Source organism: Rhinolophus sinicus, chromosome 7 (genome assembly GCF_057876585.1).
Source record: "Rhinolophus sinicus isolate RSI-liver-muscle chromosome 7, RSI-T2T, whole genome shotgun sequence".
Classification (NCBI taxonomy): domain Eukaryota; kingdom Metazoa; phylum Chordata; class Mammalia; order Chiroptera; family Rhinolophidae; genus Rhinolophus; species Rhinolophus sinicus.
The window spans coordinates 17452036-17475880 of NC_142507.1; the positions used below are offsets into that span (position 1 = coordinate 17452036).

Sequence of the window (23845 nt, forward strand, 5' to 3'; positions counted from 1 at the left end):
AAAACAACAACAGTCAAGAAGCAAAACAAAAACCCAAAAGCAACAAGAGTAGCAGTAACATGAACAGGGGGAGTCAGACATCACTAACTCGCATATCTTTAATTTTAATTTATTCCATTTTTACAACTCTCTTCCTTTGCCACTAGGCCTCCAGGTGCTGTCACACAATTAGAAATATAAATAGTGAAAGTATATTTAGAACCCTGGGGAAAAAAACAATAATCATGAGGGCTTATGCCTCTTGATAGACACAAACATGCTTTTTATATTCTTTAAAATGTGTGAAAGCATTTAAGTGGCACACGTATGTGACTTTGCTGTAATGATATGGCATCAGCCGCCCATTAAACTACACCGGCCCCGACACTGAAGGCTGTCCATTGAAACTGCCACATCGATAATCCACAATTCTTTGGAACAAGAGTTCTGAAGAGATGAGCCTTTCTTGGAAAACAGAGTCGCCTTAATTACCTGAAAGTCTTGTCTCAAAACCATCAACAGGAACCCTTGGGTAGTGCCGATGCCATGAGAATGTGTAGGGAAGGCAGCAATTTCTAGTCAAAACCCAATATTATGGGTTTTGTATGTGAATGGGTGTGTATGTGAATATGCCCTCCTGCCATGTCTTCTGATAGATAATAAATATCTAATAGGCAGATAATAAATCACACTCTGAAGAAAAGCAGTAACCAAGCAAACTAAAGAAGACTTTGACTGAAAGGGTTAATTCCTTTGCACTTCAGCTGTCAAAACAAGAGTGGAAAATTGAAGTGCGCATGACCCTTTAAGGCCAGTGGCTCTGCCCAGGAGACCGGCCATCAAGGGAGAAAACCCCACTGGGTCTTAAGAAAAGAGAAGCTATTGTGCTATTCGCCCCTCCATTAGCCCTGTGGGTTAGAACCGCCTTTCTGGGGAGCCCTGCACCGTGCTGGTGGCGAAGGTCCTAAGAAGAAAGCTGGACATGAGTAGTTGGCAAGAGAAGCATCTGAAAGAGCCAAGTCTTAAGCTTCAGACATTCTAGAAGTGTGGCTCTGGAGTACTTCAGAATACAGGAGCAGCCTGAGGTTGTAGATCACGGCAGAAAGGAAGCAAAGCACCACCAAATTCATTCATTCATCCCACAAATATTTATTGAGTGCTTATGATGTGGCAGGCCCCATGTTAAGTGCTAGGCACGCAAAAATAAACAATTATTTCTTCTCACTGCCTTTCTTACTTAGAACACGGCCACCATTTTGCCTAACTGCAAACTCAGTGCACAAAATCCTCTAGCTCAGGAGGCAGAGGTGAAAATCCTTGTGAGTCTGTGGACCATGAGGACATTGAGCCCCAGAATGAGTTTTCTTAAGGTGGTGAGTGCCTGGCAGCACCTTAAACTGTCCTACCATCTCCCCTGATCACTGCACGCTAAACACACACCCTCTCAGGGGCTCAGCAGCTACTCCAAACTGCACCTTAAGTACGTGTTGACAACATTTCCTCCTTAGAAACAGCTCCATTTCACCCTATTGCTGATAATTATTATGAATAAGCTAACACAATCTCATATTTGACAGAATGGTCTCACTCTCCAAGAAGGGCCAGAAAGACGATTGAAAGTTTTCCAAAAAGAGGACAGATTCCAAGCAGAACTGAGGCTACGTCTCAACAGCCTATTCAATAACCCTTCTCTCTTTCATCTCCCCCCTAACATGAGGATAGAAGCAGCCTGGCGTTTGGCAGGGAGACCAATGTCAACACTCTCTATATTTACTTATTTATTGGCAGTTTGGAAGGCAGCCACCATTTATGGTTCTTTATTCCCAAATCGAGGGAACAATGATTCCTGCCAATGGCATCTCCAAGCCACCTGACTGGCCTCTCTCTGCATAAGCCAAGAGGGGACTGAGTCCAGGACAGTCACTGTTGGCTGCCATGTTTATAACACATGTGACACTACCTATACTCTAAAAGACCCCACCTGGAGAAGAGAGTGGGCTGCAAGCTCCCCGACATGGTTTAGCTCTCACAGAAGCAAGGTTTGGAAAGGCAGAAACAACTGTCTCCACACCCAGCCACACCTCCCCAGCGCAGCCACGCCCACACTGGCACTCCGTCTGGATGGCGTCACAGGAGTGTGATGTGAAGACCTTGGAGAGGGGCCCAAAAGGTTTCATGTCCACATGGATGGTAACATGTTTGGGAAAACTGTTCTTCTGAGAAAAGGCCAAATAAATTGGGATTCGTTTTAACGGAGCAAAATGAGAAAACTACGATGCGGATGCCTTCAAAATAATCCTGAGAGAGTGAGGTTGTCTTTGAATGAAAGTAAACAGCCGTTCTCGACTTCCAGGACAGGCAGAACAAAAGAAACTGGAAAATTTTAGAGCTGGGTAAATCCTTAGGAACTATCTAGTCTGACCTCTTCAGATGAAGCTTTTTGGGTTTTTGGCATTTTTTTTAAAAGACGGTGGACTAGAAGTCGGTCCCCTAAGTGTAAATGGAGTGCTAGATTCCCACAGTTGGCTGACACCAGTCCTGGAACGATTAATTTAAACATTATGAGAAGCACAAATTTGTCACCAAAGGCACTCAAGCCACAGGTGAAATTGTAGACCAAGGAAAGCACGTGTGTTGAGGAGCACAGCATACCCCTTGCCAGGAGTCGAGAGATGTCCCGAAACTTTGTGATGAGCTAAAGCAACTCTCAGTGGACTGCCTATTGTACCGCTTTAGAAAGCAAGCTGACTGGGACCAGGGCACAGGGCAATTTTGGCCAATCTGAGCCACTGGAGGACGTGGCTTCATTAAGTGCTGGAATGGGCCTCACTATGAAATCCAGACGGCCTCTAGACTAGCAGCTCAGCTGTGGCCCCCCAGGTTGTCCCCCTTACAGGTAATTTCATGGGGAGCTGGTCATGGACAGACCGTGTAAGTCACCAAAGCTCAGTTGGCCTCTGCTATGGCTGCAGCATGAAATTTCCCGTTTGCTCCACAACCTCCAAACTCAGAGCAAAACTGCCACCAGCTGTGCTTGTAATTGTCTTTCTCCATTGCAAGTGAAGAGCACAACAGCTTTGATGATAATGTGGGTGGAGGAAAACTTAGGGAACCTCTTCTCCACTGAGGGTTGGCTCAGTCACCCATACGACTCAAGTTCCCATCTGCTCCCAAAGATGACGTGCTACGTAGTCTAGTAGATGGAATAATGACACTGGACTGGAGGTCAAAAAAACTGGATGGTCTATCTTTCTGATAAGAAAATATACAAATCAGACAGAAAAGGTATCCACAGGAGATATGTGAACTGAACACTTTCAGCATTTGAATCGTTAATCAGTGTGGCAGAAATGAGGTAGGAGACGTATTTTCAGTTCCTGAAGCTGCTTGCTCTGCTTCTCACCCTGTATCTTTGCACACACCATTCCGTCTGCTGTTCCCCAATCCATCTTCCATCTCTGCTTGGACAACTCCTACTCATCCTTCAAAACCCAACACAAATATCTTCTCAGTGAAATCTCCCAGTGTTCCCAAAACAGAATTAAACGCTGTGATTTATATCTGTGATTCCAGATAGAAAATATTATGTATTGTACATATTTATTTACCACTGATCACATTAAACTGCGAGAAACCATAAGGAAGAGGAAAAAGAACAGGAGCTTTGGGGTCAGAGGTAAGAGACTCTACACCCCATCTCCTCCATTTATAAGCTCTGGGTCCTTGAGCAAACTGCCCGATCTTCCTGTTCCTTAATGCACCTCTATCTATAAAATGGGGACGATAATGCCGACTTTAGAATATTCTTGTGAGGGTGACGTGATACTGGCAAGTAAGGCCTCTAGCAGGGGGCCTGACTCAGTCAGCACTCCATCGATTGGCCCCCTCTCCTTTCTCCTGCCTCCAAAGGCAGCAGAAACATGCTTTTCATGATTGTGTCCTCAACACTGAGCACAAAACCTTGCACACACTAAGGATTTATACATGCAATCATGCAATGAGTGTGATAACTAAGGACCAATAGGGGCCGGTTTTTAATCACAGGACGTAAGGCCGAGAAAGGGCCCTAACCTGATGGTATTCGATCCAATGGTCACCGTGGAGGAACTTCAGAGATGGGAAGTAGCAGACCCAGATGGGGCCCTCCTCTCCCGCTCCCAGACCACGCTTTCCCTCCTTCTCCCTGCCAGTACATGCTTACCTGCTACTAAGTACTGGAGACCTTTCTGGGGCTGCGTCTCAGCTGGCCTCTTTGCCCCAAGACCTGGAGACCAGTCCTGTCTTGTGGCCACTTTCATACGCATCCCCACCGACTGTTAGTGATTAAGGGCAACGTCTCATCGTCCACGCTAACATGGCTTCATTCACATCGGAAATGCTAGATGATTAACAGGCTTGAGAAAATGTGTTGTGCTACATTCAGAAAGGATGCAAATGACAGAAACATGCTGCCCTCTGGATAGGCAGGGAAATGGCAGCTCACAGACCGCCTTACACCTCCGAGTCTGGCTAGACCGTTTTATGGCATTTAGCAGTACTGTGCGAAGGTACCCAAGGCATACCATAACTCTCACAAAATAGCGTTTTCATGTGCTAATGGCAACTGAATCAGAAACACATGGATTTAATTTCCTTCAAAATACCCACGGGTATAAAAATCAATGCAGGAAAGCCATTTGGCTAACTCTTGTTGGGGCTTTTCTGAGCCCAAAAATTGTGAGAAATTGTTGGAGATGGCTGCCGAGCCCAAAATCCCACCAGGTCCAGCCCTCCCCACACACAGCCCTGGCCTAATGTGATGTGAAACCCCGGCTGTCTTTTTGGAGAGAGGCAGGTGCTTGCTGTGTGGTACCTTCACGGCTGCCATCTCCACAGATTTCCTGCTTTCTGCTATTAGTTCATTCGCTCAGCCTCTCCCACCACACAGCCATCAGGGAGATCTCATTTTGGCAGCAGATCGGGGGCCCTGCCTGAGAGTTGATAGAGGTTGAGCTATTTGCAGAAATAATGCTTTCCAGACGTACTAAACAGTCCCCTTCTTTCCAGATGGAGTGGCATTAGTGTTGCTTCCAGCCATTTCCTCACCTTCTGGTACACTTGTCAGTTCTCCCACAGGCACCACAAGCCTTCCGCATTCTGGGGATCTCGGAAAACTGCTCAGACCCTCAGCTCCTCACCACCTGCATGAACAATTGTACACACGCATTTATACGGCCTCCACTCATGTATGCACATACAGTTTTCTTCCCCCACCTCCTGGGAGTCAACTTAGATTTTCCGGGAGAGCTAATCACTAAATATGATAGTTTAGCAGCTCAGGGAATTAGACAGGCGTGAATACAGGGGACATCAAGGAAGTCCCTGGGCTGTGGGGACTGTTTCCACCCTCAGCAGTCATCAGCGACAAGGTTACTCACGTTGGAATTCACGCTGCCTTTTGGTGGCCTCTAGTTTTCAATGTCGGAGGGACATGAGTGAAGAGGTTACTCCCTGGACGAAGGAAACCTCTTAGGAGGTGGATTAAGCCTCTTTGTGATGTGGCCTGTACACGACACACTTTGGATGTGGGACCCCTTAAAATCAAATCCACGTGCTATCTCCTTACTGAGAAATTGCCCAGCGTCCATATTGCGTTAACTGTGGGTAGTTCAATATGCCCAGACCAGAAATCGGGTCCTCCACCCAGACCGGGCGCAGAGGGTCTCCCCGCTCCCTGCGTCCTGGTGCTACTGTCACCACTCATGTCTTTAGCCCAGGGACCAGATGGAGCTCTGGGCCACATGGGCAGAAGTTGAGGATGGAAACCGCCCTCAGTTTCCTACAACTAAGTACCTCCTTTGGCTTGCCGTTCTGCTCCTTTTCTAGCTCCTTCCTGAAGCTGAGCTCTCCTTTTCGGGGGGAGGCGTTAGGGCAGGGGCCGTTAGACACGCATGCAGAGCCCACCCTGCCAGTCTTCTCATCTCTCAGTTTGGCTGACTTCTGTCTCTGTGTTCAGGATGGATGTGCTCTCCCAAAAATCTCAGATCTATCTGTTTCTGCTTTCACAGAGGAAAGACTCATGCATCCTGGAGTGGATGAAGGAGTTGGGGTTAGCCTCCCAGAAGAGCCTCACATCGGAACCTCTCAACACTACTCCATACTGTGAGTCATACTGAACAGCTGAGGCCAATTACTAAGCACAATAAAGACAGGATGAAACAGACAATCCATTAAAAAAAAAAAAAAATACAAACTGCTGGGTATCCTGTGTGACCTTGGACAAGTTACTTAACCTCTCTGTGCCTCCGATTCCTCACCTGTAAAGTGGCATTCACACTAGTAAATACCTCACAGGCTTGTTATGCAGATTAAAAAGATAAGGCATGGAAAGGGCTTAGAATAAGCTTGGAGGGGAGTAAGTGTTCTCTAAGCATAGACCCATCACCAATCCGTGAATTTTCTACCTCCAGGTACCTTTACTTCCTATTAGCTCCCAAGCCTGTAGGGACTGAAAAGACGCTGGCACGCAGCCCAGCAATTGCCACTGGTAGATTTGATCCTTGCAACACTTCTGGGTCATCATGTTCCTGGAGGTGTGAGCTGAGTCACTGACAGTCAGGCCTGCTCCTGAGAGAAGTGGCCCTCACTGATGAGCTACATTTTCTTCTGGAAAGGCACTGCTGGTCATCTCAGGGAGGATCTCACAGGCTCTACCCCATTTTCTGGATCCCTACATGTCTTGATCTTGCTAGAATGGCAGAGAGATCATTTTGCCATTGTCGTACCCAACTGTGCTGTGTCCTTCCAATCAGGAAAAAACGGAGCTCAGCAATCAAAGAATTATTTCATTTGTTCAGCGGTGGATCTTTCCATCTAGATCAAGTCTTCCTATGCCTTGAATTTCTCCGACCCCAGGCTTGGCAGATTTGCCTCATTTCTTTAAAAGCTTCCAAACTTTTTTCTTTGATGATTCAAAACACGTAAGAGCAATAACAAAAGGCTTTTTACAAGTTACCACCTTTTTTTTTTTTTTTTTAACATTTCAAAATGCATCTTATTGCTTGATTGATGTACAGTTTAAAGTACAAATCAACTGTTTCATATTCATTTTCTTGAGGCCCACACTCTTGAATTCTGGAAGTCCCAAAGAGCAGAATATGACCCTCCCTAATTCTTTCTGCTACTGCTGTTGATAAAAAGAAATGAAATGTATTAGTCACCACCCATCAACTCAGGCTTCTGATTACACTGCTGAGACTTGCTCATTAAAGCAGGTATGGGGTGCAGAGGAGAAAGGCGGGGTTTCCATTTAGCCAGAGATGGGAGTAACAAGTTGATCAGCATGACACACCAGCTCCACAAGGGGGAATACCTTAAACAATTCCATCAACATTGATTTACTTTAACCAGGTGATATTTTAATGACTCAACCCCAGTGCTCCCTGGATGACATGCCTTCTCAAACTGAGAGAGCACACCACCTTTAAAAGAAGAAGAAAAAAAAATCACTAAAAAGCCAGAGAGTTGGCACTTGCAGATGAGTCGAATTCCCTTTGTCCTGCAGACATGCAGTGTGTTGGGAGAGCTCCAAGCGCATGGAGCTGATTTCTGCTGTCATCAGAACTGACCCTCGTTCCCCCAGGGGGCCCACGGCCTGTCTGCTACAATGACAGGGAAAGGAGCCAAGCTTCAACTTGGGGTCCTCAGATGTGCAGCACAACAGGCTGTGACCAGCCCTGACGAGGGCAGCTGGATCACATGAATTTTTAAAGTAAAACAACTGATTTGGGGGCGGGGGGGTGGGGGAGGACGGGGAGGAGTGGGTCTTACTTTTTCCCCCTGTGAAATCCCCACGGAAGAAATGCACGGACCCAGCATGTTGGTTTTGGCAGCGGCACACACAGTCCCTCTGTTCTGAAGATGAGCTGACACGTGCAGATTTGCAGATCAGCCATTTCCAAAGGTTAATTAAATATTACCATTGTTTTCTAAGCTATTAATGTATGTTCTTTTATTTCTTCATGAGAAAGGCTTCTCCCTACTCAAAAACCAGGGTTTGTATTTGTTTGGCAATCCCTTCCCCTTTCTAAAACCTGGAAAGAGAATGACCAAGAGCAGAGGAGAGAGGGAGAGGGAGAGAGAGATGGATACAGAGACTCCTGGGCCAGAGGCAAAAGGCAGTTTGGAGCTGGGGAAAGACAGACTGTGGCTGGCATTGTCTGAAGTGGAGCCCCAGAAACACATTCTCGGCTGCAGCTGGGGATTAGAATCAAGTCATTCAAGAAAGTTTCTATAAAGGGTCCAGGAAGGAACCCCTACTCTCTCCACCTTTATTGATTTGCTGCCATAAATGACCGTGTTGGAGCTCAGGAACGTTTCAAGCCTTGGCCTTCAGGGGCCCTGGGGGAGGGTCAGCCGAATGGCCAGCGAGGACTGAGGCAGGACAATGCCCCACTTTACAATGTCTGTCTGTCCCCTGCCCCCTCCAAATGATGTGGTTTGCTCCCTGCCTGGTGTCTCCTTAGGTTGGCAGGACGCGACCCTCAGTGCACATGAGAGAGGGATTCCAAGATGGACGACAAGGGATAATCAGACAGAGGTCAGGGAGAGGACAAGGTTGTCTCCGGCAGGAAGTGCCACCCTCTGTGACTGCAGTTTACAAGAATCCTGAGCGCAATGAGCACAGCAGTCTGCAGGAAATCTCTCCAGACGACCCATCTTGCCGCAAGCAGGACATGTTTTGTTTGCAAAGTAATAATGCCTCCCTAGATGTGGGGAGGAGGCAGCTAACCTACAGTGTAATGAATGAAAACAAAGCAGCAGAAGGAAGACAGGTGATGATGGAGTGCCATGGGCAGGGTGGGGGCTGGCACAGATGGGCAGGGGAGCGGGAGGGCCAGAGCAAGCGTGGTCAAGGATAAAGTCGGGAGAGTATTTCTCACACGGTCCTGTGCAGACACCTCCCCACCGCACCCACACACATCCAGGCCACGCAGCCAGTCTGATACTCCGTCGCGGAGGCTGCCTGGCGGTACTGCATGGTGGTCACAGGAGCAGGCTCTCTGGCTGGCTTCCTTAATGTTTCTCCATTCCTATGTCCCCATTTCTAAATGTAAATACACCAACAAATTGCTATACTGCAGGGTTAAAATGATTTTTTTTTAAGTGCTCAGTATACAGTAAATGCTCTTGAAATGGGAGGGAAGGGAGGGAAATCGAGTGAGTGTGGGCAAGCAGAGAGGAGAGGTGGAGAGTGCGGGCGTGGGAGGCCTGGATACCACTACCCTTCTAGAGCCATCTGTAAGCAAGGACCCAGGGACCATGTGGCTCTCGTCTCCTGTGGTCCTGACGCAATGTCCTGCCTGCAGCACAGCGCCCAGCTTGCTCTCCCCGGAAGGTAGTGTTGCCCTGAGCACAGGTACCCACACCCAGAGCTGAGCCCTGAGGCTTTGGGGTGTGAGGCTTCGGGGGGACCAGACAGGCAGGATGGAAGGCGCCAAAGGTAAACGCATGCTTGCGCAGGCTGGAGCTGTGAAGATGGAGAAAGGATGAGACCACGTGTCCTCTGTGAGCATGCGGCAAGTGCTGAGGGCAGCCCCAGAAGAAAGTGCTGGATGTCCTGTAAGATTGGGGTCTGGCAGGGAAACGATGTAACAGACACGAGGACCTACGGCTGAACTGCTTCCACGCAGGTAGGTCCTGGCAGCTACCGTGTGCCAGGTCCTGAATGCAATGTCGGGGTGCGTGCACTGCAGAAGCCCCCGGCAGGCCCTGCTCCTCACGGAGCCTCTATCCCAGCGTGCGGCCAGAGTCTGAGTGTTAACAGCAGGGACAGCGAGTCCCGGGCACCGCCTGGAGACCCGGGGTCTGCCCAGGTGCTCAGTCACGGCACAGCTGCAGAAAGCCCACTCCAAGCAGAGGAAAAGCTGTCTACGTCAGGCAGGTATGGTGGACATCCACAGGGTTGTCTGCGGGGCATGGTAACCACCCCCAGCCCCAAATGGGCAAGTGGGCAGCAGTGAGGTCATGACCAAGTCCACTGGCTGCCGGCAACTGATGAGAGCGAGCAGAACCCCAGCTCCCTGGCTCTAGGCTAACTGGCGTAGAAGCAGGCGCCTGGGCAAGGCTGCCAAACTGGGCAAATAAAAATGCACGTCTATCTCGTGGAAACTGGGGGAGACGCTCATAATTAAACAATGATACGTTGTTCCTCTGAAATTTTAACGGATCTGGGCATCGGTGTTTTATCTGACAGCTCCACTCCCTGACCCAAACAGGGCCCTCAAGACAGTGCTACCTGCAGGTGGAATTAGAAGAGAACTATCTGCCTCCCTCCAGAGGCTGAAGGTGCAGAGGTGTTTTCTGCCACGTGAACACAGCCAACTGACCAAGGGAGCAGACAGGGCGAAGTCAGAAGTCAGTGAGAAGCCATGACATACAGAGCAAGAGTGCCGACTGATGGCATCGGAGGCCACGCTGAAGTCTATTCTCTGTGATTCTACAGCTTGGTTATTCTGTGTCTACATGTGGATCCCTACCCCCCCCCCCCCCCCCCCGCCAGCCCCCAGCTCCTGTAGACAGGACAGAAAGCAGAGCCCGTTTAAATCATCAGCTCGATGGTAATAAAGTCAAGGAAACACACTCTTAGCACAAGGCCGGCGTTACTATGTTATACACACCTGGTCAAAGCCATTTTACAAGAGGAAACAAGGTTTCTTATCTGTATATCTATTAATGCTCAGGATTGTGACTTACATTTGATTTCCAAATTTAAGGAGACTACAAGCCAGAGTTGAAACACATACCTTCTTCCCACCCTGTCCACAGAGCCAGAAGTTCCCCTGCAGACCACGCTGAAAAACTCACTGATAGCTCACAGACACCTGAAGTGCCTAAAATTTGCATGACAAATCATTTACCACAAATCGTAGACCCTGCATTCAAATCTATAAAGAGGGATTGCAAACTACTAGCAAGAAAACCACTATCGGAACGCCCACCCCACCCCCTACCCCGCAATGGGCAAGGGCCTACTTGCAAAAGAAACATCAATTTCTAACAAGCTTATGAAAAAAAGTGTTGAACCTCATTGATAAGCAAATAAATATAAACAAAACATCAAATGGCCTTTTTAGTCTATTAAATTGGCAAATTAAGAAAATCAATTCGACTGAATGCTGGCCAGGGTGCAATAGAGTGAGCACTCTTTCGCATAATGGCACATCCCTTGGATACAAAGGACTTCTGCAGAATAATAAATGACAAGGAGTCAAGTGGAAAAATGGGCCAAGGGCTTGCACATGCGATTCATAGAAGAGATGAAAGTAGTCACAACAGCTCAGATGTAGATACAAGTTTCGATTTAGATCAGGATTTAGGTGGAGCTCGGCGTTCATCCCCACAATCAGAGAAGGCCAACATAAAACAAGACATCAGTTCTTGGCCTAGATATCATAAGTACTGAAGATTTCTATTCTGGGGAAAGGGCTTTGGGAAATAGCCAGTCTCTCACAAACTACTGGTAGGCATAAATATTCCCACAGCATTTTTACAGGATAATTCAGCACTATTAACAGCTACCTGAAATCTCTGACATCTCCGTTTCTTCTTTGAAGGTGGAAAACTATTGTTTACCCTTTTCTTGGTAAGAGGAAATTCCCAGTTCTAGTGTCTCTGGAAATAATCGTTACTCTGAGGTCCCCTCTTCTCTAATTCACACACACACACACACTTTTAAATTTTTCAAACAATGGGGTTATTTTCCTTATATGTTCATCCATTTTATCTCTACTCCGGGCAGTCTTTGATAAATCGTCTCTCATATTTTATCATTCCATTAAGAATGTGGTGACCGATGTAGGCACAATATTATTCTCATAAAACAAAGTTTCTATGCCAAGGACTGTAACAATTACATCTGCAGCAGAGATGGGGGAAGAGCGCTCGTGCCTTAGTGGACGAGGAGCTCTGGCGTCCTGGAAATCCAAGCAGCTCTGCGAATGTACAGCCCATCCCTCTTGTCCCTTCCCTGGGATTCATCCCACTGCCCCTTCAACCAAGCACCATATTCCCTGTTTCAAGATTTCCTTGGTTCCTGGGCAGGAGTCCCCTGTGCCTGGAATCTTGCCCCATCGCATCTCGTCAAGCTGTCTCCTGCAATCATCCAACCAGCTCCTGAGATCCCGCTTCCTGCACAAAGCCCTCCCCAGCTGAGAGCCAAGTGATTTTCATCCAGCTTCCCACCTGTTCTGAGCCACGGCGGCTCCCTCTCTCCTCCTTCCATTGTTTGTACCGAATGGCAGGGGCTCAGTGACGTCCTGGCCACGACACGGCTGCAGCGTCCTGCATGCCCTTCTTTCTGCCCGGCACGATGGCCGAAGCCCAAGTTTATAAATGTGCTCTGCTTGGATCAGCAAAGCGGGAAGCTGTGAGTGACTGTTCACGTTCACGTTCTCCGGGGGTCACCTTGCCAGGATCAAAGTTCCTGGCTCAGTAAACTAGGCTTGCGTTTAGGGTCAAGTTTGTTCCCTGCGAGACTTACTTGAACCTTTCGGTGCCTGCCTCAAGTGTCCTTGGGGTGGACATGCTGACTTAATCTGTCAAGATCTCAAAATTAAACTAACAATAGTGAGTTTAGGGGAACGGAGGGCCGGCTTTCCTTTAAGTGGTTAAAAATACCACTAACAACTGAATCTAAATATTAGAATCCACCCTCCCACAAGTATATTTTCCTCTCTCGTGAACCAGCATCACTTTAATTGAACTGGGTCCCACAAAATTAGAAATCTGGTATCTAGGACTATAAAACACCTTTCGTTGGTAAAATAGGTGGGACATTTTCTTTTAAATCTTTTTTTTTTTTTTTTTTTTTTTTTCAGATTTTGTCTCTATCCACCATTAAAATTAATTTCACACCCATTTTCCCCCCTGTGCCTTTGGGAAAGACGCTTGCTTTTATAGCCTTCTCTTCATGTCAAAACAAAAGCCCCCTTATGCTTCTTAGAATCGTGAGATCCTTTCGGGTAAAGAGAAAAACAAATGTGCTCGAATTAAGGCAGCCAGAGAAGCACTGGATGGAGGCCGGACAGAAGCGACCCTCCTCAACTTCCATGAACTGGTAGCTCGAATACTAATAGACAACACGAAACAGGGGATTGCCAGGAATCACAGCGTTTTCTCACTCACAAATCCTTCATTTTTTCCTAAAGTATTGTATGGGTTTTTGTAAGCCACAATCTAAATGATTTACAGTTTAGGGTAAGATACAAAGATATGTTCATAATATCATAAAATTAGATTCTGTAGGCAACGGTGCTTCTGATGAGCAAAGGATTTTTTTTCTTTCCCCTCCTCTGTAGGGAAACAAGAGACACAGAACAAACTCAAGGTCTAAATCTCAGCCAGGTGAGTACTGCTTTCTTGTTTTGTATAGGCACTGGCGACAATACCCCAGGAGGACAAACAATAATATGTAATAAATTATAGATGCTAGACAATTGAACATTATGCTTCAGCGTTTCTGCCTAATAAACTGGGGGGATGAGATGCCCTTTCTCATGGGTCTGCCTGCGGCCTGTTTGTTCATTCACACCCACTGTGTCGTGGGTCACCTGTGCAGGACCTTAGCAGACAGACTGTAGAAGCAGGTGAGTGGCCGCTGGCTGCTGAGCCCTGCCTCCCTCCTCCCCAGGCTGTCTGATTTGGTCCAAGGGCATCCTTGAGAGTGGAGAGATGAAGGATGACTCTCCTCTGGGTCACAAGGAGGGGCCGCAGGTCCCACTCTCTGCAGAACCTTTGTCAGGCATCGAGGTCTCAGGTCCCTCCCACACCAAGCAGACAGTCCCTTCCCCAAATCCAGAAGATCAGCAATAATTGACTTGGCTTCCGGCCCGTACCCTTCTGGTGCAAAAGCAACAACACAGTTCACTAGCTCTTTCTGATTTCTCTCCGCCCTCCCTTAAAGAGAATCCTCATGTCTGATTAAAATCGGTAATGCGCTCGTCCTGGAGTGAAGAGGTGCTATTTATTTCTGTCAAGTTCTGCTTGAAAGGTTTGAGGCTTCCTCCTCGCAGACATTTTACTAGTAAACAGAAAAGTTACCCATATTGTCATGCTTGCCCTGACCTGCAAGCTAGTGAACGATAAATCTTAATTACAGTTAAATGCCAAAGTCTGCAAAGGAGGAGGCAGCACTAGTGAACTGTGAACTGGTCCGACTGCTCCCGCGGCTGGGGTGCAGCTGCAGGAGCACATAGATTAGGTTGTGATCTGTTTGTGCCGGAACAATCAGTCCAAGCTATTTCTAATGAGCATTTCCAGTATTAGTGGACGCTCTGGCATTCATCCTATTGCCATGTCAGGTGCAAGTGGCATCTGGGAAGTTTTATGTTAAAGGACTTTCACCATTATGCTTGGGTTAATAAGAAAGCGCTGTTTCTAAATATCTCGGCAGTTCTCCAAAATCGTGCTCGGTCTCCTGACATCTGCTCCGTCCATACTTGTTACCTTTGGGTTTATTCTGGGAACCGCTGAATAACCTTTTTGTTAGCAATCTCCTTTTTGCACCACGTAGGGCACCAGCGCACCAGGCACACATGCACGCAAGGGCTTTTTAATTTTTTAATTTTTTTTTCCTGCCACCGTAAAGCTCATGAGCTCCTTGGTATTCAAGCGTTTGCTTGTCATAATGCTAAATAAAGCCACCCTGTTGTCCCCTTGCCTGGGTCCTCTTGATGTACTGGCACCTCTATGCAAGAATCGGAAAGGTGATTGCAGACATAACTCTGCTCAATGGCTTCAGGCTGTTCTATCAATTTTGAGACTGACAGGAGATCAGCGAGGAGAACTCAGGAAAGAATGGAGTTTGGACTGCTCAGTGTTTGTCCCATGAAGCAATCTGCAGTCTACTCATATTATTGTAGATGCAGACCGTGTTCTCACTGGGAGTCAATCGCCTGCTAGGTGGGCTACCGGTAATTTTCTAGACAGTAAGGCAGGCACCATTCCCGGGCCTCTGGACTCAGCACACAGTACTGGCAGGCTGGGGCTAAGGTGCTATTTCACTAATTACGAGGTGGGTGTGTAACTGGATAAGAGGGAAGGCGAGAAAGCCTTTCCCAACAGAGGTGGGGTGAGGGGTTTACAAAATAGCCAGAAATCAGTTCTTTCAGTTGTATTTTTAAGAAAAATGACAGAGGGAGCATTATTCGATACTTGATGGCAATGTCATTTTCACTTGGGATCCCATGCAGAGAGACCACCCCCTTCCTGCCTTGGATGCTGGCTCCCCCAACACCCCACCCCCACCGCCCCTGCCACCCGGGCTCTTCCCAGCTCTGGCAGGGCCTCATCCTGTCACCAGCGGTCCTGTTTCCTGTTTGTGTTGCTGCTTTGTTGCTTCCTGGCGGTCACCCGGAGCCCGCCCTTCTGCTGAGCCTCGCCCTGGGACTGGCTCTCTTCCCAGCTCTCTCTCTTCCTAGCAAATCTGTCTCTGTCTCCGTTGAAACCCCTCGTTTTTTAAGGATCTGTCCTGGGCCTGATGTCTTTGCCACCAGCCCTCCGGGTGAGGGTTGGCCTCTCACACAGGCTCTGATTCTCTACAGACCTGTGTCCAAGAGCTAGTTCACAGCAACTATGCATCTGCTATCTCACCTGCTCTTCTGCATTCCTTTGAGGAGGGGGCAAGGGTGGTTTTCTGCTTTGACTGACTGAGAAAGAGGCCCAGAGAGACACTGAAGCAATGGCGTGGTCTGGGGGAGCAGGCCGAGCACCCCATCTGCTGGCCCAGGCTGTACAAAGGGCAGCCCGCCACTGAGAACAGCCAGCCTGCGTCCCGGGCGCGCTCCCACTGCATGCCAGGCCCTGACGTGCGGTGCTCACCTCACCTACACGAGCACTCTGGCAGGTAGGCGGTATTAGTGTTATTTTAACCATGGAAACGGAGGTTCGCAGAAGTGATTACCTTGCCCAGGGTCATGCAGCTGGCACGTTTGTCTGACTGAACTTTTCTCTCTGCGGGTGCCACCCAGCTTCCCCCAATGACATCCTGACTTCACCCAGGTCTCTGCTCAAATGCCACCCCCACAGATGAAGCTGCCTTAGATAGATTGCTGTGTCCCGAACAGCTCTGTCACTTTCTGTTCCCTCACCCATCTTTACTTTCTTTGGAGCGTCTATCGCTGCCAGATCATATAAATATATTATATATATATATATATATATATATATATATATATATATATTTGTCTAACTGTTGCTAGCATATGTATGAGGCCAGAGACTTGGATAGTTTTGCTCACTGCTCTAACCTCCTGGTGTGTGGCAGGCACTTAATAAATATCTGTGGAAGGAAGGAAGGAAGGAAGGAAGGAAGGAAGGAAGGAAGGAAGGAAGGAAGGAAGGAAGGAAGGAAGGAAGGAAGGAAAGAAAGGGGGGAGGGAAGGAGGGAGGGAAGGGGCTGCCTTTCTTCCCAGCTTGAAGCTAAAACTGTCCTGTTTGGCCAGGTTGCCAGAAATTAACGCAACAATCCCACCTACCTATGAAAACTCAGGCATGGGGTGGCCTCCTTCAGATTCTACCATAAACCACTGGTAGATCTAAGACTAAACCATCAAATCCTGTGACTAACAGACAAAGCCATTGCCAATTAGCCTAGCGGAGGCTTCCCACACCCTGCAAATTGCGACAGAGCTGCTTGACTAAGCTTCTCAAACTTTCTTCCTGTGTACAGCAAAATTCTCACCTACACATCACTGATCCGAGCAACACTTTGATGACTCTTGGAAGCAGCAGATGCCAAGCCTGTTGAGTCGACCAACCCGTGTCATCCAGACAGGACACGGTAACCCTTACTGTGTTCCCTCTGGCCCCTCTCTAGAGCCACACATTTCTTCAAAAGTCAAAGAATGTGATTCCTATGTTTGCCTTCATCCTTAGAAGATCCAAGAGGAAATGTTTGGGCCAGGACCCCACTAAAGACCCTCTAGGGGAAGCCCCAACAGCAATCCTACGAGTGTGACAGGGCCCCTCAGAAACCACTCTCTTGCTGGCCCTTGAACTTATTACCTCAGAGCTGCGGAGAGCCAGCAAGGGAAGGACAAGTCCATTGTTGGCTTCTCTTCTGGGCCCCAGAAACAGACATAGGCAAAACTGTAATGTGAGGCAGCAAAGCTGATGTGCTAGACTAGACAAAGGTAAACACCCAACTGCTCTCCCTTCTTTCCTCTTTGCTTTTTTTTTTTTCCTTTTAGCAAATAAACTTAATAGAGATGAATCCCAAAGGAAGACTCACTCTAAACTTACGGCTTTCACTCTTCCCTAACCATGGTGGGCCACTCGAGGAGGCCACTCGAGGAGGTAACTCGAGGAAACTTAATTGTAGGTGGCGGTGAAGGGGACTATGAATATGTGAGGCAGTTTTCTACGCCAGCTTCAAGGAGAAGGCATCTTGATTAGACTAGAATACGTGTTGAAGTGAATTAATTGGAGGTACCAATGTGCTTTGAAGGATAAAAAAGAAAGGAGAAATCACAGGTGACAGAATCACAGAGGAGAAAATCAGGAAAGCTTTCATGGAAGAAGTGGCTTCTGAGCTCAGTCTTAGAGGAACAGCAGGATTTTTATAGGCTAGATGGCTGAAGGGAAATGCTCTAGAAGGCGGGTGTGACATTACAGGGCAGAAAGTGTGAAGGGCTAGGATGATGGTGGAAAGGCTGGACGAGTTTGGCTAAGTATTGGGTTGCCCAGGAATTGCAAAAAGATAAGGCTGCAAAGGAATTAGGGTGCAGAAAGCCTGTCAAAGGAGTTTGCACTCATTTCAAAAGACAAAGGGACTGAGTGGTCCATCCCAATGATGGGATACTAGTCTGTGTTAAGAATGGGATTTTTAAAAATTTGATTCAAATTCAATTAGTGTAAATTCCGCTCAAAAAACTGATATTTGATTCAGTTATTGGAAAATTTTAAGATATGTTTAGAGAGCTTGGTTTGCGAATCGTCTCTTACAACTTTAAATCTTATGAAAGCTAAATGCAGATTAAGTAGATCTGACAACATTTACTTCCCAATGGATGTGATATAACAGTGAAACACACACTGGATTTTGAAGCTGAGTATGAAGAAAGAATATACAATGTCACGTTTGTTATTCTGATGTGGATGACACTTCGTAATGATAACATCTTGGATTTCTTGGGTTAATTTTTAAATGTTATAAAAATGAAAACCAAAAGAAAAGGCAAAGGGAGCCATTGAAGGACTTTGAGCTGGGCTGTCACACAATTAAAAATACATTAAAATAATAATAACTTTGAGGAAGTGTGTGAGATAGATTGCAAGGAGGAGAGTCTAAGACAAGAAAGTTGATTGACAGATTTTCTTTTTTCTTCTTTTTCTAAGGAGGGCGCAGCTCACAGTGGCCCATGCGGGGATTGAACTGGCAGCCTTGGTGTTATTAGCACCACGCTCTAACCAACTGAGCTAACCGGCCACCTGAAGGATTTTCTTAATGGTTACATCAGAAATAATCTGACTGAGTCAGAGACTCAGAAATATGCTCTTCACTCCCCAAACATGGCTCAGAAATGGACTCCCGTTCTCAGGGATGTTTCCACCCGGCTAACACTAACCCTTAATCACTCCCCAGATACTTCACAGTCAGGAAAGTTCTGGGTTCTATTGCGAGGGGTCAGTTACTGTGAAGGGTCAAAGGTCACCTTGAAGGGTCCTGGACCAAACCTGACCCCTGTTTTGAACTGGAGGAAAACTTGACAAAGTGTGTTATTGCATCTTGGGCTGGAATTTACCATTGGAAATGCAGGCTTTGTCACTGGCATAAGAACTGTTTTGCATTTGATGACATTTTCAAAATGGTGTGAAAAACCTTGACGTTTTTATTAGAAAATCTATAAAGCCCAAACAAATGGTTTCATGCTGCTTTGCCTCATTCTTCATAGGTTCATCGGCAATCCATCATCCCTCCCACTCCCCCTGAACCCATCAGCATCAACGTTTTCCCCATGAACAAAAGGACATCTCAGTGAAGCCTTTCAACCTTAGTGATCCTTTGCCTCTCAACTTTTACCCCTTAAATCAACTACAATCATTCCATTTTCACTGGATCCTTTCCTGAAAGGCTAAACAATGTTGACGCCTCCTTCCAGAAACTCTTTCTTTACCTTTCATGACACTGAATGACAGAAGCTTGACCTGCATTCTCTTTAGAGATGGGACTCTGTTTCTCTGGTCTCCCTTACATGTGATTAAATGTCTAGTTTGAACCAAATAATTGGGTTCAGAGCAAATAAATTGAGGCCCTCTCTCCTGAAAATATGATAACTCCCTTACGGCCTTCTGAATAAACGACTCATCTATCCCACGTATCCAATACGGTAGGTTGCCTCGCTGTCAGCTCTGGCCCATCCAAGCTCATTCTGCCTGTCCGCCTGGCCCTTCCTACCTATGCCTTCGGTCTCCCGAGAACAAACGTCCTTGGACTTCCTCTCCTCACCTCCACCCTGGGGTTTCTTCCCTGCTGACCCGCCTCCTGTTTCTGCCTCCCACTCATTGGTTAGGCTCCTTAGGTTCTCACGCATGGGAGTGGCTGCTTGTTCACTGGACCCTGTCACTCTTTTTGCATTTCTGAGTGGTTCTGATGCCTCTGCCAACACCATCACCATCTGGGTCTTTCTTAGTTTCCCACCTCGCTCCCTCCCGCTTACAGGGATTAATCATCTTTTCTCTGTGTCCTGTTTTATACTCACCTATTGATTTATTTTTTTCACCAAATTTGTTAGGTAGGTCACAGTGGGGCAGGTCGTGCGTTGGCGTGAGCTCTGGCTTATGGGAGTTTCATGTCTTTAATCCTCACGATAGTCTTATGAAGTAGGGAAGGGGGAGACTATCATTGGCTCCATTTTAAAGATGATAATAGAGGCTCAGAGAGGGTAAATCCCTTTTGTAAGGTCCCCCAGCTCATAAGGACAGAGGTGAGAGGCAGCTCTTTAGCCTCCAAATCACGGCGCCTTCCTACCACACCTTTCACTTCCTCATCGGCTGCTATGCTGCGTCCTCCTTTCTGACGTCTGGCCTCTCAGGTCTCTCGTCCTCAGCTCGGCTCGGCTTCACCCGCAGTGCTTCCTCTCGTCTGCAGCCTCTGCCAGCCAGAGTGCGGCACACAAGGCGGGGAACAGACCAGCCAGCAGTGCTGCGCCGCCTCACAGCTGTTTGCCTGGTTTGTGTGTGCTCTTCAGTGTAGGAGGTTGACCTGAAATGCTGCCATCGGTGGTCCTCCACCCTCTCTGCCACCCTGCCACACCAAGCGCACACACACCCATCGTGCCCAGGACACTGGCTGCTTCATGGCAGGACAGTCCCCTGTGTTTGGGACAGTCCCCAAACTACCATGGACTGTAAAACCTTGGAGGCTCATCTGTGGTGGTGTTTTTTCTCATCCTCAAGGTGTTTTTCAGCACTGCCTGGGAGCAAACAGATACTGGGCCGGGGGGAGAAGGAGAGAGAAAAGAAACACCCAGCAGGCAGCTCAAGAAACTACCTGCATCCACTCACCTCACCAAGTGAGACAGACAACAAACCTCTACCGCAGGTGAAGAGAAAAACTGCCAAAAAATGTATATACACTGCTCTGCTGGGGTTTTTTTCTTCCTAAATGGAGACTTTTGGGGTCATGTTTACTGATTCCGCTCCAAGACCAGGAACAAACCCAAATAGCAGGAAATGCAGTATTGCTCTAAAAGGCACAAATTAGCCAGGGGTAGGGGGCAATACCTACCCCAAGCCTGGCAAGAATTCCTTCTGTCCCCTAATCCGTCTCCCATGTGACAGTAGCCAAACCAGGCAGGCACGCAGAGCCATGGAAGAGCAGTGAGGCCCCCCTCCTTCACCTCACTCCAGGGAACCACCACAGGGAAGCTGTACCATCTTCACATGAAACTTCAGTCGAGTGTCCGGGTTTTGAAAGCAGCTATGGAATTAAGGTCAGATAAGTTTACCGAACAAGGCTGAGTGGGTTCAAGCTTGAAGATGATACTGGGATAGGCAGGAAGCGGGCAGGTAGTGGGTGAGAGCAGGCTAGCCAGCATGACACTGCACCTCTCTTCTTCCTCTGCCTGTCTGCCAACTAACAGCCTTGGCAGTCGTGGCAAAAGAGTAAGACCAGCCCCCTTTCTCATCATGCCGTACGTGCTCCCCGAGAGAGCACTCATCTAGGAGTTAACTACATGGCTTCTGCCTTATGGAGACAATGGGCAAATCACAAACTCTCAGTGCCTCAGCTTTTTTTAAAAAAGATGATGTCTTCCCTCCAACCGATTCCCAACCTTCTTCCCACCTTCCTCTGTGGGCACACACACACACCAGAAGCTCCCGGAGGGCTGGTAAGAATTCCAAGAGTGCTGTGAGATCCTTTCAAAGAACTCTGCATAAATATCCGAACATCTTTTGACAATGACCACACGGCTATTTGAGGTGATCTCGTACTGTTTAAATGAAAAGACTTGGCTGCAGCTTGAGGCAAGTGGCAACCTCAACTTTCATTGGTGCCAACTTCCACAGAAGGTAGAGAGGGTCCCTCGACCTGGGCTGGGCACTGCCCATCACTTCAGGAAGCTGTTCCCTTCCAGAAAGTCAGCCAGGTGCTTGTTCCCATAGCAACATGGGAAAGTTGACTACGGATGGAGACTGGGAAAACTTGTGCTCAGCTACCCTTCTCCCCATTTGATTTTAATCTAATCAGCATGGATTTAACAAATGTGTTTTATGTATAAATCATAGATAAATGTACATAAAATATGTAGACACTTGCGTACGTATCTATGCTAGATATATTGTTTGTTCTGAGCACACACTCCAGACACTACGACTGCATTGCACTACAGACCTGTATTTTAGGCAAGGATGTCCCACGATCGTTTCTAGATGGTAATTGCCCTGGCTCCCAGGGTTCCCAGCACGTCTGGCTGCTCTCTGAAAGCTCTTTGAGGGATTCTCATCATTAGAATTCCCTGAGTTTTCGCTCCGTCCTTGCAAGCCATCTGGCCTCTCTGTACCGCAGCTGCCGTCCACCCTCCCCCTGCCACACACACCTGAGCCTTTGACATCTCCCACCTGAAGCAAATCCATCCAGCAAGGAAATCCAAAATTGTAACCAGAAGTGTTTTCTTTCCCAAAATCCAGAATTAATTATCTTTTCTTTTAAATCTCCGTTAAGTTCCATTCTTAATTTGTTTTTCTTAAATCCGTTACTTATGCTCTTGGAATATATATCACGGTATGCTGAAGAAAATAAAGTCTGCCTCCGTGTAATAGTTTTGCCCAATTAGCTGAGGCCACTTGCCTCAGAGATGTGCCTTCTGGACATTTATAATTGTCATTAACCAAAGGAGCAGAGGAGGTCGGAATGCAGACGCCCTGGAGAGGCAAAGGTTGCAGGCAACCGCACGTGGGTTTGAAAGCCTCTGTCTGCTTCTTCCCAGAAGAAGGGAAGGTGCTAACCAGCAAGTCCTTGCTCGCTGTCATTAACCCTGGCCAGAGGGACATTCTGAGTGACAGAGAGCCACCAGAGCACCACTCAAATGAATACATAACTAGTGATGGCATTTGCAGGACGCAGGAGCCTGGACACAAGAAGAGAGGACAGACAGAGGCAAGGTCCAACAGCAGTAGCTGTACTGCTCGGAAACCAGGGCGGAGGTGGGCCCGGCGGGAGAATGTTCAAGAGAGCTGCACGCTTTTCTTATCTTTGGAACCAAGGAGCTCTTATTCCCCCTTCCTTCATTTTTATGGTTGTTGTTACTGCTGCTTTTGCTTGCTTTTGTTTAATTGAAGAAATACTTGAAAGCTATTGTGTAAGATATCGCAGGCACCCAATGGCTCAGGACAGATGTGCCTTCATTTATGAGAGGGTAACTGTGAGCGTGTGCTCCAGTGAAATGGGGACCAGTGAGAGCCAAGTCCACACATCAGGGGTGGCCCGTTAGCTCAGTGGGTTAGAGTGCGGTGCTCTTAACAGCTGGGTCGCCGGTTCAATCCCCACGTGGGCCAGTGAACTGTGCCCTCCACAACTAGATTGAAACAACTATTTGACTTGGAGCTGATGGGTCCTGGAAAAACACTCTTAAATAAATAAAAAAAGTTAAAAATAAAAATCCATACAACAGAAATGATGTCCTAAAACCCCTAATAATATGTGGCCTGAAGAGACTGACCAAGTATTTTCCATTCAATAGCATTACCACCAAAAAAAAAAAAAAAAAGTTCTTAGCTTTCCACTCGTGCTGCTTGCCAGCCCCAGCCCTGGCACACCATCCACACAGGCATGGGACGGAGGGAGTGTGCTGGGAAAGAGACAAACATAAGCCCGATGACCAGTTCAGCCAAGTCGGAGCAGCAGGCCCATCCTCTTCATGCCCCACAGGTTGTCTGAGCAAAATACAGCACAGAGACATGTGGCAACATATGTAACCAGCACTTACCAAGTGCTGGCGTTTGGTAACCAGGAGGCTTACCAAGTGCCAAGTTTTAACAAACACGTTCTCATCCAGCTTTCTGTTATGGGCTGGATTATGCTCTCCTGCCCAGATGTGTATGCTGATGTCATAAACCTCAGTACCTCCCAGTATGACTGCATTTGGAGAGAGGGTCTTTAAAGGGGTACCGTGTTTCCCCGAAAATAAGACCTAGCCAGACCTAATGCGTCTTTTGCAGCAAAAATTAATGTAAGACTCTGTCTTATTTTACTATAATATAAGACCCGATCTTATATAACATAATATAAGCCTGGGTATAATATAATATAATATAATATAATATAATATAATATAATATAATATAATATAATATAATATAATATAATATAATATAATATAATATA

General features: G+C 47.3%; 2 long non-coding RNA genes across 3 annotated transcripts; one reads left to right on the forward strand and one right to left on the reverse strand.

Annotated features, from left to right (window-relative positions):
- Positions 1-1108: 1108 nt before the first annotated feature.
- Positions 1109-12749, reverse strand: LOC141568562 (uncharacterized). Of its 2 annotated transcripts, XR_016021709.1 has the most exons (4): positions 12202-12739; positions 5065-5159; positions 4181-4373; positions 1109-3461 (listed from the first exon to the last, which is right to left on the reverse strand). It is a non-coding gene; the product is annotated as an uncharacterized LOC141568562 (long non-coding RNA). The 2 variants fall into 2 exon arrangements; XR_016021708.1 differs by having other exon boundaries at positions 4181-5159; positions 12202-12749.
- Positions 12750-15419: 2670 nt separating this feature from the next.
- On the forward strand, positions 15420-22238 carry LOC109458620 (uncharacterized). The gene is made up of 3 exons (XR_002139266.3): positions 15420-15862; positions 16688-17150; positions 18355-22238. It is a non-coding gene; the product is annotated as an uncharacterized LOC109458620 (long non-coding RNA).
- Positions 22239-23845: the final 1607 nt, after the last annotated feature.